Source organism: Microcebus murinus, chromosome 7 (genome assembly GCF_040939455.1).
Source record: "Microcebus murinus isolate Inina chromosome 7, M.murinus_Inina_mat1.0, whole genome shotgun sequence".
Classification (NCBI taxonomy): Eukaryota; Metazoa; Chordata; class Mammalia; order Primates; family Cheirogaleidae; genus Microcebus; species Microcebus murinus.
This window is the reverse complement of record NC_134110.1, coordinates 40,736,320-40,750,522: the sequence shown is the minus strand read 5'-3', so window position 1 is coordinate 40,750,522 and position 14,203 is coordinate 40,736,320.

The window sequence follows — 14,203 nt, the reverse complement described above, 5'->3', positions numbered from 1 at the left end:
AGCAGATATTCTAAGCATGGTATTTCATTATCTCTTCCTGTTTTGATTCTTTTGCCTCATCCTGCTAGGTCAGGAGTCACTCAGAAGATCTCAACTCTCATTCTAATTCAGCTAGAACTAGCTGGATCACCTTGGGCTAGGCATCTCCAGTTTTCTTCAGCATTCAATGACCTCTACTCTCTTCATTTACCATTTGAAAAATATTTCTATTATTTGTTTATGTATTTGCTAACTTTTTATTTTAGAACAGTTTTTGACTTACAGAAAAATTGCAAAGATAGTACAGAAAGTTCCCAGGTACTTCTTACTAACCCCAGTTATTAACATTTTACATTTTTGTGGTTCATTTGTTACAATTAAAAAACCGATACTGACAAATTTTCATTCATTAAAGTCCACCTTTATTCCTATTTCCTTAGTTTTTAACATATGTCCTTTTTCTGTTCCAGCTTGTCGTTTAGGATTCCACACTACCCTCAGCTGTCAGGTCATCTTAGACTCCTCTTGGCTGTGACAGTTTGTCACACTTTCCTTATTTTTAATGACCTTGACAGTTTTGAGGGATACTGGTCAGGTGTTTTGTAGCACGCCTCTCAACTGGGATTTGTTTGATGCTTTTCTCATAATTAGGCTGGGGTTATGGGTCTTTCGGGAGAAGACCACAGAGGTAAAGTGCCATACTCATCACATCGAATTAAGAATATGCACTATAAACGTGACATACCGCTCTTGATGGTAACCTTGATTATCTGGCTAAGGTAGTGCGTGTCAGGTTTATCCACTGTAAAATTGCTCTTTTTTGCTGCTTTCTCTACCGTGCCTCCTGGAAGAAAGTCATTATGTACAGCCCACACTTGAGGAGTGAAGAATTGTGCCCCACCCTCTTGAAGGTGGAATATCTACATAAATTACTTGGAAATTTTTTTGCATTGTAGATTTGCCTGCCCATGTGTATTTTTTTCTTTCCTCCTATCCTTTCTTTCTTTCATCGATATGAATTACTCATGGATACTGATTTTATGTATGAGTTATAATTTTACTAGTGTGTTTCCTTTGTTGCTTAAATGATGCCGACCTTGGCCATTAGGAGTTCATTTAAATTTGGCTTCTGTGTTACTTGGACGTCATTGCTACTGTGATGCTGCCATTGGGGTGTCCTTTCTTCTGGGCAATGACTAAGCTGACAGAGTTGAGGAAATACTTATGTTTACTAACCAGTGTATATACACATATCTTTAAATATTTTTATATGTAAACATTCTTATCTATATTGAGCTAAACATGAGTTCATAGTGATGTCTCCAACCCTAACCTGTTACCAACTTGGATTATTCTAGACTCTTCTCCTTGCTTTTCACTAACCTCTCATTCCAACAGTGAAAAACCTTTTCTCCCACAGTTTGCCATCTGCTTCATTCATTATTAATTTCAGTATATATGAAAATGGTATCAGAATTGTTAACACCTAAGCCTATGGGAAAAAACTATTAATGTGAAGTTTCATTTACTTATGTGTAGTGTCATTTGGCAGCAGTCTTGTATTTATACCCAAGTATTTCTTTTTGTGTGTGTGCTATTGTGGTTAATATTTTTAAAATGCTTTTTTAAAAATAATTGTTTATTGCTGTTATATAGAAAACAAATTGGCTTTTCTATATTAACCTAGTATTCTGTGACATTGCTATAACTTAACTACTTTCAAAAGTTTTGTTTGCTTTTTGTTTGGGGTCAAATATTTTCCACATAGACAACTATGTTATTTGTGAATAAAAACAGTTTTATTTCTTTCTTTCCAATCGGAATATCATTTATTTCCTTTTCTCATTTTAAGGTATAATATCTAGTACAGTATTTAATAGAAGTGATGAGAGAAGGCTTTGTCTTGATCTTATGGGGATAGTATTTAGTTTCTTGTTATCATGTATGATGTTAGTTATACTTTTGTTTTTGGTTATTTTTGATAGATTTTTTTTTTATCAATCTAAGGAAGTTTCCTTCTATTCCCAGTTTGCTGAGAATTTTTGTCATGAATGGGCATTGGATGTTGTCAAAAGCTATTTCACTATCAATTGATATGATTGCATGATTTTTCTTCTTTAACATGTTGATGTGATGGATTACATTGATTTTCAAATGTTGAATCAGAATTGCTTACCTGGAATAAATCCCACTTGTCCATGATGTATAATTTTTTAATGTACTTTTTTGGGAATTCTGCCTGCCACCTATGTTTTCATTGCTCACCAATATAAACTCTGATCTGGTCATGCAACCCCACTGTTTAGCATATATGTCATTTTGTTCAACTGCTATCCCTTCCTGCAGATCTGCTTTAACTTGTCCTCTCTCTTCCATCCAGCCTTGTCTATTCCTTCTCAGTCTTCTCCCCTTTGGACTCTTTTAAGGACTTTTTATCCCTATGCAGCCCTTGAATTTGTACCACTCTGTAGATTTTCTATAAATGACACCTCTCTGTTGTTTGTTTGTTTACTATCTCAATTTGTTACTGATAAGATTTGACATGTTCCTTGAATGCATTGAATTCAATGAGATAAAACAAAATTAAAGATAAGTCTAAGTGGATGAAGATAGTAGAACCAAGAAGAAATTAAGGTAGGAAAGATGAAGCCAGAGGAGAACTTATTGCAAAAGGTAGTGATAGAATTCTCTACTTTTAAATTTTTTAGTGTCTGGTACTTTGGTGTAATATTTTACAGTTTTCAAAGTACATTGCCACACCTTATTTTGTTGTTTAAAGGGAATAACTATAATGTCAATGTTTTGTATTATTATTATTTTTTGGCCAGGGTAGAAAGCCTGAATTTAAGTGATTGAGGTAATGAATAACAGAACAAAGAAAGGAATCCCAATGTGTAAAGTCCAAGGTCTTCTTATTCATACTCCATTTTATATAGGATTCCTTGTGGGGAATGGGCCATGTTTTGTTTCTCGTATTTTGCTCACTTGGTATTGGACATCTGTATGGCCAAGCATGTGTGCATTGATTTAAGTGGCATCTCATTTTAGCATTTAAGTCTGTAAACATTGTGACAAGGTGTGTTAATGAGAATTTAATGAAGCAGAATATGAAGGCTCAAACTTGTGTTTTGTTTCCCATAGCTTTGAAGAAGTAGCTGTTCATCCCTTGGGGATAGAAGACTAATTCACACATTTTTTAGATTGATCTTATTCTCATAAAAGACAAATGCTATCTCGTAATTCTTGGAACTAAAATGCTTTATGTGTCTTGGTTAACCATTAAACCTCCTTCTTAAAGAAAAAAATGTGGTGAAAGGTAAGTGGACAGAGGCCCCAGGGTTGAAAGTAATAGCTACTTTGCTTGGTCATTTAGGAGGAGATTAGGGAGGTTCCCTCAGATTGGGAGGAATGGTTGGACTTTCAGTTTATTTGTGTTAGTGGAAACCAGCCTTAATAGCACACAGGGAGAATCAGGGTCTTGAAAAGATAAGAGTTTAAGTTTAAGACTATTGCCTAGGAGCCATAGAGTGTCTATGTGAAGGGCCAGTGAGCCTGTGTCTTGTGCAAGTGAGGAGAACCAAAGTTGTTTGGCAGATTGAGTAATGATAATGATTACGAATGACCTGCAGAAAAGGACCATTGCTAATTTTGAGTAATCTTGAGAGCTTCTAACATGTTCCAGGGTCATACAAAGTGATCAATCAGCATATATAAGTGAGAGTTTGAATAGGACCTAACTGATTTGCAAATATATAAAACAACAGAATCTTTCTTGCACTTTGAGTGTCAAGGCTCAATCTATATCCATTATACTAGTTAAATGCCAAGTACCACTGCTATAAGAAATATACCCTTGTCTCCTGAGTAGGCAATATGGCATAATTTTTCATACCTAGCTATCCCTTATAATAACCCAGAAAACTTGTTAAAAATACAAAATTATGGACTTCCTCCCAGATGCACTGAATCATAGTATTGGTGCTAAAACAAGACATGAGTGTCTGTAATTATTTTTCTGCCAGCCCTGCACTAATCTGTGGACTGCTCATTGACAGCTCCTGGTCAGAGAATAAAACATGGGCTTTTGGTTTAAATTGAAATGTGGCCACTAATTATGGACAAGTTACCTACACTTTATGAGCTACAGATTCTTTATCTGTACAATGAAGATAAAAACACCTACCTCTCATGTGTGTGGGGAGGTGAAGTGGGATACTATATTAACCTAGTAGACACTCAATAAACATTAATATAGTCTTTCACTCCTTTATTTTTCAGCTTGATTTCAGGACATCATTGGAATTTCTGGTTATTCCACCTCTTTAGTGTCTAATAGAAAAGCTCTCCTTCATTACAAACCTGCCCAAGGCTTCATCTGTAATTGTTCTAGATTCTGACTGGCAGGTCAGAACACTGAGAATGGCACTTTTGAAATGACTATGTGTCCTAATCTTTCCTTCACTAGAAGCCATCTTGGAGATAACACAACTGAAGATGATTAAAAGATTGCTTCTCTGAGCCTGGACCTTTTCTGACAGCTTTATATGAAAAAGCCTCCTTAGTGTTTTTCAGGAAAGATACTGTAGATGGATTAAGCCATTAATCTCGTTTAATCAGGAAGGAAATGTCTATTTTGATTGTGCTAACATCTAGCCCAATGATTGCAGATGGGTTGCTTCAGTGTCCAAGGATATATAGGGTGATAGTTTTTTAAAATGGAAAGAATTTGGAGTTAGAATGAGAAGACCTGGCCTTGAGTATCCTTCCTTCCTTTTTTCTTTTCTTTTCTTTTCTCCTTCCTTCCTTCCTTCCTTCCTTCCTTCCTTCCTTCCTTCCTTCCTTCCTTCCTTCCTTCCTTCCTTCCTTCCTTCCTTGTCTTCCTTCCACCCTCTCTCCCTCTCATTATTATCATTTTTTTTTTTACTATATAGATTTGGAAAATTCAAATTACTGTACCTAACCTTAGTTTATTTTTATAAAATGTAAATGACAACCACATCTGGACTGTCTTTCAAGAACTTTTACCAAGATCAAATAAGATAGATAATGACTTACTTTGCAAACTAAATTCCTATGTAAGAATAAATATAGTGTTTATCTTTCATTTATTTGTCTTGGATGCTTCTAGAGTGAGGATGCATAATAAAAGGAAAAAAAAAGTGTTGATTTGCCTACTTATTGATTGTCCATTCATACAATTATTTATCATTAAGAAAATTTTTATTGAGAAGCTACAAAAGAGTGTAAACTCTGCTAAATCCTTGCACTTACATTATTGTATTTAATCTCTATATTGGTCATAACAAGTAATCATTACTTTTTTCATTGAGAAATTTGAAATCCAGAAAAGATGTCTGATTAGACCAAGATCACACACCTAGTGGCAAGATCGAGTTGCTTGCTTGGGTTTGTCTGACCATAAATAAGACCAGGCAGTACATGAACATGAAGAGAAGTGATTTCAAAAAAGTCATTAAAACTTGAGGTGCTTTTGATGTCTCAGCAAGATCATTATTGAGTAATAAAGAATCTGTGCCTCTCATCACCTCTGCAATTTTCCATCTGATAAAATTAGAAATTTTTTAACCCTTGCTGTAAACTGGCAAAGTCATGCAGACCTAGTAGAAACCTGTGTTTGCCAAAATGGCAATTTAGATTCTCTGTCAGTTATAGTCCACCCACCAGTCACCAAATAGAACAAGATGCAGAGTGACGTGGTGAACAGGGTGACAACAGCACCTGTGAAACTGAAGTTACTGCAAATGATTCAATCAGTCTCTATCATTCTCAGAAGGGCAAAGGCAGAAGCAGCTGGGGCCTTAAGGCAAAAAACATACAGGACAATTGTGGCTTCATAAATAATTGTCACCTAAGATCCTTGGGGTGGTGAGATCACACTGTGATTTCAAAATTAACAACTTAGACTCCAACCATCACCTGCATAACTGCAGAGTCCATATCACTTTTCCAATTGTCTTCTCTCTCTGGTCCTCTGGACGTCTCATGGCAGGATGAGATAGGGGAAGGTTCTCAACTGAACTCATGTCAATCTAGGTCTTGACTCAGCACACCAGGGAATCTGCCTGGATTCCCACTCCCAGGACTCCTCTTGGGTCATCATCCCTATCACTGCTGCTTCCCTGTTGCTAAACTCTTGACTTCAGTGCTCCCAGGCTCTGACCAAACTGTTGGAGTTTCTACATGTAGGGGCCACATGTGTCCTGCCACCAAGGTTCTTCCTTTTTCTCTTTATCCCTTAATAGATTTTTGGATGAATCCGTTCATCTAAAAAACCTCATTGATCTTGGTAGCTACAAGAGCCAAGCTGGGGTTGTTGTAATTATTTTGGGATGGAGGAAAGGAAAGTGAAGCAATAGATTCCATCGCTTAATTCTATCCAATAAGTTGTACCCACAGAGCAGGGTTTCATAGCATTTCTGCTTGAGCCTCAAGGTTTTGTCATCCTTTGGTTTACATGCAGCGTTTTTATATTAGCCAGAGAAGCTTGTTTGTGATTGGTTCAGGAAACAGTCTCCCCATGGCATCCATAAGGATTATTCTTATTTGAGTTCTTGAGTTCTGAAATGGAATTTTGTTCCTCACATGTCAAATCTGCTTTTTTCTTCCTTTTTAAATTTTACATGATGACTATAAATAGCACTAAGCAGTTTAACCCTTTGCACTTGGATGTTGAGTGTGACTCGACATGGTTAGCAAAAATTATAGAGATTAAAATTACTCTTTGAATATATCAATAATTTGAAATATAAAAAATCCAAATAAATAAGTTTGTATGAAAAGAAACTCCAGTTTTTTATTCTACTGCTGCACTTTGTGAAATCTGGGGTATTTAAAAAATTAAATCCCAAGTAGAATAAAGGAATAGAGAGAAAAGCAACTGAGTGCAAAGGGCTAGACCTTGAAAATATACTGAGATACACTGTTTTATTTAGGAAGTTACCTGTGAAGGACCGTAGGGGCAAGGCAGAGTGGATATTCTTTTGAATTGCCAATAATTGGGGTAGAAAATAAGGTGGATCTTGGGACTAGAACATAAGCCCTATGAAAGTGGGGATCATTTTCACTCACTCACATCATGTTCACTCATGATGTTTAGAATAATGCCTATCACATGCAAGGTGCTCAATAAATACCTATTGAATAAATGGTGAATCAATAAAGGGAAGAAGGAATATGATTATCAACTTAGGGGTCAGAGAAGGAAACATGAGAAGCTGGACATTGGTCCTGGAGGGGTCAAGAAGGTGGAAGGGTAGCAGATGAAATGCCCTAGACCTTGTGGAGATAGGCGAGGACCAGCACAGCCACCTGCAGCTGTGTGCAGTGGCAGAACAAGTACCAACAGCAGCCCTACTGTGGTGGAACCCCAGCTTCTTACAGGAAAATCTTTATTTATTCTTTCCTTGTTTGGAAATGGTAATGAGAAATAGGACCAACCTATTGGACTGTAACAATTTGTATTTCACCTCCCCTCCCCAACATCCATCTTAGACAGATCTAGTTCTGGGTACAATATGTGGCTGTTGCTAGAATCCTTTCTAATCTTGCCAACCTATCCTATTGATGAGTCTCAAGAAAGCTCCATGAGCATTTGCTTGTGTGTGTGAATGTAGGCTATAGGAGCTGTGGCACTGAACTCAAGGCCACACATCTCATGTAACCATAGCAGGTTATATTAAGAGAGAATGGCTTGCTCTCTGAACAGAATAACTTCCTGTCAAACTAATAATGGTGGCTGTGTCTCAGTCACAACTTCAGGCAGGGACCATGGAGCTGCAAGGATTGCTGTAGACCAGTGACAATAATAATAGCCAAGGAGAAGAGGGTGTCCTGGCACACTGGACAGCTTCTCCATCCTCTCTGCCCAGTGCTCCTAACTCCTTGGGCCAAAGTCAAGAATGCATTGCTGCATTCTTAGAGTGATCATGGAAGAGAGGAAAAGAAAGTGAAGAAAGGCATTTTTGCAATAGATTCTATATAGTCTTAGAGCCATTCATTGTTAATATTAAAAAAAATTTTACAGTGAGCTGTTGAATCAGGACCTATTGAGTATTCAAGGAATTCTCCCACAGGGTCCCTGCAGTCTTGAGCTGACCTTCCTATAGTTCAACCACCTGCCAGTCTCTGTCAGAATTCCATTATTGCACACCGTTTACAGTTTCCTTCTGCCCTCGAGACCTCTCAGCACCTACTTAAATCGATGAATACAAACAAAGCCAGGAAGAGGTAATTGTGGTTAAGAACTTGAGACCACAGTCAGTGGCTAACTTCACAGCCAGTAAACTCAGAAACTTGCTTGTGTAGTATATAAATTTATGAGTTCCTATCTGTGTAATGATCTAGTCTATGAATTAAGAAAAAATGGCAGCACCCTCATTTTTTCAGTGGAGCAGACTGAGGCTAAGAAAGCCTGGATAACTTGTTTGAGGTCATGCAGGTAAATGTTTTCCAGCCAGGGTATGAGCCCAGGTTTTCTGACTCAAACTCAGCACTGATTCCACTACTGTGGGCCGCTGTTTAGAATCAGAACAAGCCCTCATCGAAACCACGAAGTGGACTTCATAAGTTGCCTTGGGCTTTCACTATTTCCCTATACCTTTTACTTTCTTCCGGGGCCTGAGTTCCAAGATGCACTTCCTATTAAGTCACCTGGCTCCCACATGTGATGAAGTAGAAAAATGACACAGGTTTTAAAATCAGTTCTGATACAGGCATGGCTGGCTTCATGGACTTATGCCACCCTCAGAGGGATATGCACTTGATTTAATGCTGTGCTGTTTCTGTCTGGAAATGTTTAATCTATTGAGCAGGAGGTCTTGCATTTTCATTTTGCACCGGGCCCTGTAAATTAGGTAATGGTCCTGCTCAAAGTTTATGACTTTGGTTAAATTTTTTAATTTCTCTGAACTTTTCTCATCTATAAATCAAAAATAATTTGGGAAGAACAAATAAAATATAATAGCAAATTGGCTAACAAGATTTTATACATGCATGGTTCTCAATAAATCTTAATTCTTGTGTCTAATCCAGGACAGAAACCTTCTTATTAATATCTTATTATGTCAGCAATAAAACATTGGTCATATTTATGCAGAGGTTAGTTTTATGCTGAAGAAGATGGTTATTTAGATTCTCCTGTTGAGAGAGCAGGTAAAATAATAAGGAAAAAAATCTCCCTTTTCATGCAATAGTTACTATTAATAGTTTAAATAAATGTGTAGCCTTGATAAGCAGTGTGATGAGGGCAGTAAACACTGAGGTAGAAGCACTGGCTAAGAAATCAGTCAATTCTCACTATTCTCCAGCCAACACCAGGAGCACTAGTACTTCTTAGAGCAGCACTGAGCTTGATCAGCTATAATTGGCTCTGACCCTGGCCAAGGGTAAGGTGAGTGATCAGAAAAATAATAAAGGGTAAAAAAATTCAGGAACTAAGGTTTATTGACATTTTAAAAACGTTGTGTCTAAGGCTGATCCAGCTTATTCTAATATATTATTTCATTTAAACTTCCTAAAAACCCAGGAGGCAGGTGACATTAGTAGCATTTTCAGGAAAGGAAACTAAGTTCACAGAATACTTAGTTTTAGAGTGCCCCACTGAACTGCAAGTGTTCAGAATCCAAACTATTTGAGCAGGACAGGGTTAGACGGGACAAGGAAGCTTGTCTGAACAGTGTTGGCAAATGAGTTTTGTCTCATGTCCTAACTATAACTTTTCAGTAGGGCTGCGCTATGCTTTGAATATTTTCCCTTCCAAAACTCATATTACAATTTAATCCCCAATGTGACAGTATTGAGAGATGGGGCCTTGAAGAGGTGATTGGGTCATAAGGTCTCTGCCCTCATGAATGGATTAATCTATTCGTGGATTAATGGGTAATCATATAACCACTGGTGGTTTTATAAAAAGAGCAAGAGAGGCCTGAGCTGGCACATTCATCCCTGTCATCATGTGATGCTCTATGTTGCCACAGGACTCTGCAGAGAGTCCCCACCAGCAAGAAGGCCCTCACCAGATGCAGTCCCTTGACCTTGAACTTCTTGGCCTTCATAACTGAAATAAATCTCTTTTCTTTGTAAATTACCAAGTTTCAAGTACTTTGTTATAAGCAACAGAAAACAGATGAAGACAGGCTATGTTGAGAAGGATTCTGAGACTCTGGACTGGGAGGTATAGAGTATCTCGTTCATTGGCAATGGCTGCCGTAGGCTCTGGAGAAGTTGTGGTGGCATGTGAGGAGGATATTTGCCATCTGGATGGAGTCTCCTCATTTTGCAGAATACATAGCTACCTAGAAGTTGATAATAATATAGTTAGTAACAATTCATAGGTTGAATTATTGCCAAAGCCTACATTTAATCTTAAAGTTACTGATGCTTAGGGCAAGGCACCTTTCACTGTGTAAACAAGCAACCAACCAACAGATAAAAAGCAAAATAAAACAAAAAGGAAAAAAATTGTTGACATTTCAAGCATTAGAAGGAAAAGTATTAGGCTTAGAGGATTCTTCTTGAGATCCATAAAATCATAATGCAGAGAGTGTTTCAAACTTTAGCATGCATTAGCATCTCCTGGAAGTCTTTTGTTTAAGTCCATTATTTCTTTATTAATTTTCTGTTTGGAGGATCTGTCTCGTGCCGTCAGTGGGGTGTTGAAATCCCCGGCTATTATGGAGTTGCTATTAATCCATTTGCTTAGCTCCAGTAAGGTTTGCTTTATGAATCTGGGTGCACCTAAGTTGGGTGCATATATATTTAAAATTGTTATCTCTTCTTGTTGGACTGTGCCCTTCACCATTATATAATGACCCTCTTTGTCTTTTACTACTTTTGTTGGTTTAAAAACTAAATCGTCTGAAATTAGAACTGCCACACCAGCCTTCTTTTGGCTTCTATTTGCTTGGAATATTGATCTCCACCCTTTTATTTTTAGTCTATGTGCATCCTTGCAGGTTAAATGTGTTTCCTGAAGACAGCATATACTTGGCCTGTATTTTCTTATCCATTCAGCCAGCCTATGTCTCTTGAGTGGAGAGTTTAAGCCATTCACATTTATTGAGAGAACTGATAGGTAAGGTAGATTACTGATCATTCTGTTGGGTTGGATGTTGTTGCTATGATTTCTGTCTTGAGCCATTGTAATATCTGGCCTTTAATATCTTTGGGTTTTGGTTGTTTTTATATCCGTGGGTTATTATTATGATGTTCCGTGCATAACGCTGTTTTAAGTACTTCTTGTAGGGCTGGTCTTGTCTTGGTGAATTCTCTGAGCCTTTGCTTGTCTGAGAATGTTTTTATTTCTCCTTCATATATGAAGCTTAGTTTTGCAGGGACTAATATTCTAGGCTGGGCATTGTTTTGTTTCAAAAGAGTGAGAATGGGGCCCCAGTCTCTCCTTGCTTGTAAAGTCTCATTAGAGAAGTCTGATGTTATTCGAATTGGCTTTCCCTTGTATGTCACTTGCTTCTTTTGTCTTACAGCTCTTAGAAGGGCCTCTTTAGTTGATACTTTGGTCAGTCTAATGACTGCATGACGTGACGTCTTCCTGTTTGCGTTGAATCTCCCAGGGGTCCTCTGGGCTTCTTGAACTTGTATATCGAGATTTTGAGCAAGGCCTGGGAAATTTTCCTCTACTATATCTTCAAACAGCTTGTCCAACCCTTGAGTGTTGTCTTCTTCCCCTTCTTGTAACCCTATGACCCTCACATTAGGTTTCTTCACATAATCCCACAGCTCTTGTAGGCTTTGCTCTTTTCTCTTGTTTTTCTGCTCTATTTCTGTGACTGATTTATTTAATTGGAGGGTGTTATCTTCAAGCTCTGAGATTCTTTCTTCTGTTTCATCTACCCTGTTCTTGAGACTTTCCACTGTATTTTGTAGTTCCTTGAATTGATTCTTCATTTCCAGGAGTTCGGCTACACTTTTCTTCAATGTGTCTATTTCTTTTCTCATATCCTGGAGATTTTTTGTGGTTTCTTGGTGTTGGTTATTGAGTTGTTGTTGCAGCTGGGTGAGCGTTCTTATGTTCCACATACGAAATTCCTCTTCTGTCATATTGGTTGCCTGATTTTGGTCGGTGTCCGTTTCTAGGGGGCTGGTGCTCCTCTTTGGGGGTGTGTTTTCCGTTTGGTTCTTCATATTTCCTGAGTTCTTTCTCTGATTTCTTCCCATGTCGATCAGTTGTTGTTTCTTTCCTTAAGTTATTGTTTGGGAATTCACACACCTTGTTTAGTTTCTGAGGCGTTAGGTGGTGTCTGTGGGTGAGATTGGACCACTCCCTGTATATTGAGTCAGTGGGTGCCGTGGAAAGGCTGTGCAAGATGCCGTCCCTGTCCGTAGGTGGCGTTTGCTTGGAGGAACAGGCTATGGTGTTGATCTTGAGTCCTGTTATCAGCTCTTGTTCTGGGCGGAGCTGGGTTGGGTAAGCCTGCCCTCAGGCAGTTAGCAGGGGTCAAAGTTCTGTTCTCTGCTTCCAGGGAGAGCTGTCAGGGCGGGGCTGGAATGTCCCGCTCAGCCAGAAAGTCTGGGTGTGGGGGTGGGGCTGTCTGAGACCCGCAGTCTGGAGCAGGCCTCGCTTCTTTCCACCCTCCCCAACTCAGCAGCTACTCCTGGGCCTCTGCCAGCAGGCCAGACCACAAGCCACCAGGCCTCCCCGGACTGTGATGCCGGCGGGGAGATTCCCTGCACAGGAACGTCACCTGGGTTGGGCGCAGGGCCTCCTCCTGGGAGGAGGGTTGCCCTCTAGGACCCGATCTGCCCCTGGAGGCACACAGACCTCAGTAGGCTGTTCACATATAACCCTTCTGTGCCCCGGGCAATGCTAGCCCTCGGTGCAGGGGATCTGGTCTGCAGGTCCTACCTCTGAGTCCCAGAGTTCAAACTGTATTCCCACCAGGGAGAGGATTTCCGGTCCTAATTCACTCACAGGGAGCCCAAGCTGGGTCTGTGTCTCTCAGCCTCTGAGTCGGCACCGTTTTCCTGGGAACACGGTGCCAGCAGCACCTGGGAGGGCGGGCGGGGTCCCAAACGGGAAGGTCCCGTTCCCTGGAGGTGCCTCCGGCTGGTGGCTGTATTGTCTCTCTGGGCAGCCGCGGGTAGGGTCGGCGGAGGGGAGGAGGAGGCAATATGGCGCCTGCCGCGCGGCTCGGGTCCGTGCACACGGAGGTGCCCGGAGGAAGTTGGGAACCTGGTGCCACGTCTGCTACAGGCTCACCGTTGGCAGGCGGCGGCAGTCTCTGGGCTGATGTCCGCAGGTCTCTCCACCCGCTGGGGAGCCCACCAGCAGTCCCGAATGCAGGGGAGGGGAAACAGCAAATCCACCTACCCTTGCCGCTGGTCTCCGGGCTGCTCCGGTGGTCTCAGCCTCCAGTTCTCCTCCGCAGCCTCCTCCCGTGGAGTCTCCCGGGGTCTCAGGTACCCCTCCTTCCGGCCCTTGTCCGCTGTATGCTCGTCTTCTTGCTTCTTTCCTCTAGTTTCTGCTAGAATCGGTCTTTTCTGCAGAGACCCTCTGTCTGGCGGTGTTATTCGTCCGCCATCTTGCTCCGCCCCCCACCTGGAAGTCTTTTGAAACAGGTTGCTGAGCATCACTCACAGAACTTTTGATTCAGTAGGTCTGGAAGGGACCTGAGAATTTGAAAGTTCCCAGATGAAGTTGCTGCTGCTGGTCAGGGACCACCCTTTGAGGGCTGCCTATTAATAACTTTTCCTTGACCATTGATCCAATTCCTCTTAAAATGAAATGAAATTATTCAACCATACATTCTTTTTTTTTTTTTTTTTTTTTTTGAGACAGAGTCTCGCTTTGTTGCCCAGGCTAGAGTGAGTGCCGTGGCGTCAGCCTAGCTCACAGCAACCTCAAACTCCTGGGCTCGAGTGATCCTTCTGCCTCAGCCTCCCGGGTAGCTGGGACTACAGGCATGCGCCACCATGCCCGGCTAATTTTTTATATATATATCAGTTGGCCAATTAATTTCTTTCTATTTATAGTAGAGACGGGGTCTCGCTCTTGCTCAGGCTGGTTTCGAACTCCTGACCTTGAGCAATCCGCCCGCCTTGGCCTCCCAAGAGCTAGGATTACAGGCGTGAGCCACAGCGCCCGGCCCAAACATACATTCTTAAAAATAAGTCTGGGAGACTCAGTCTGCTACCCCCATGAGATTTATTAATAAGAAGTTCTGAAAATTGTACCAAAATTGTTTAATTA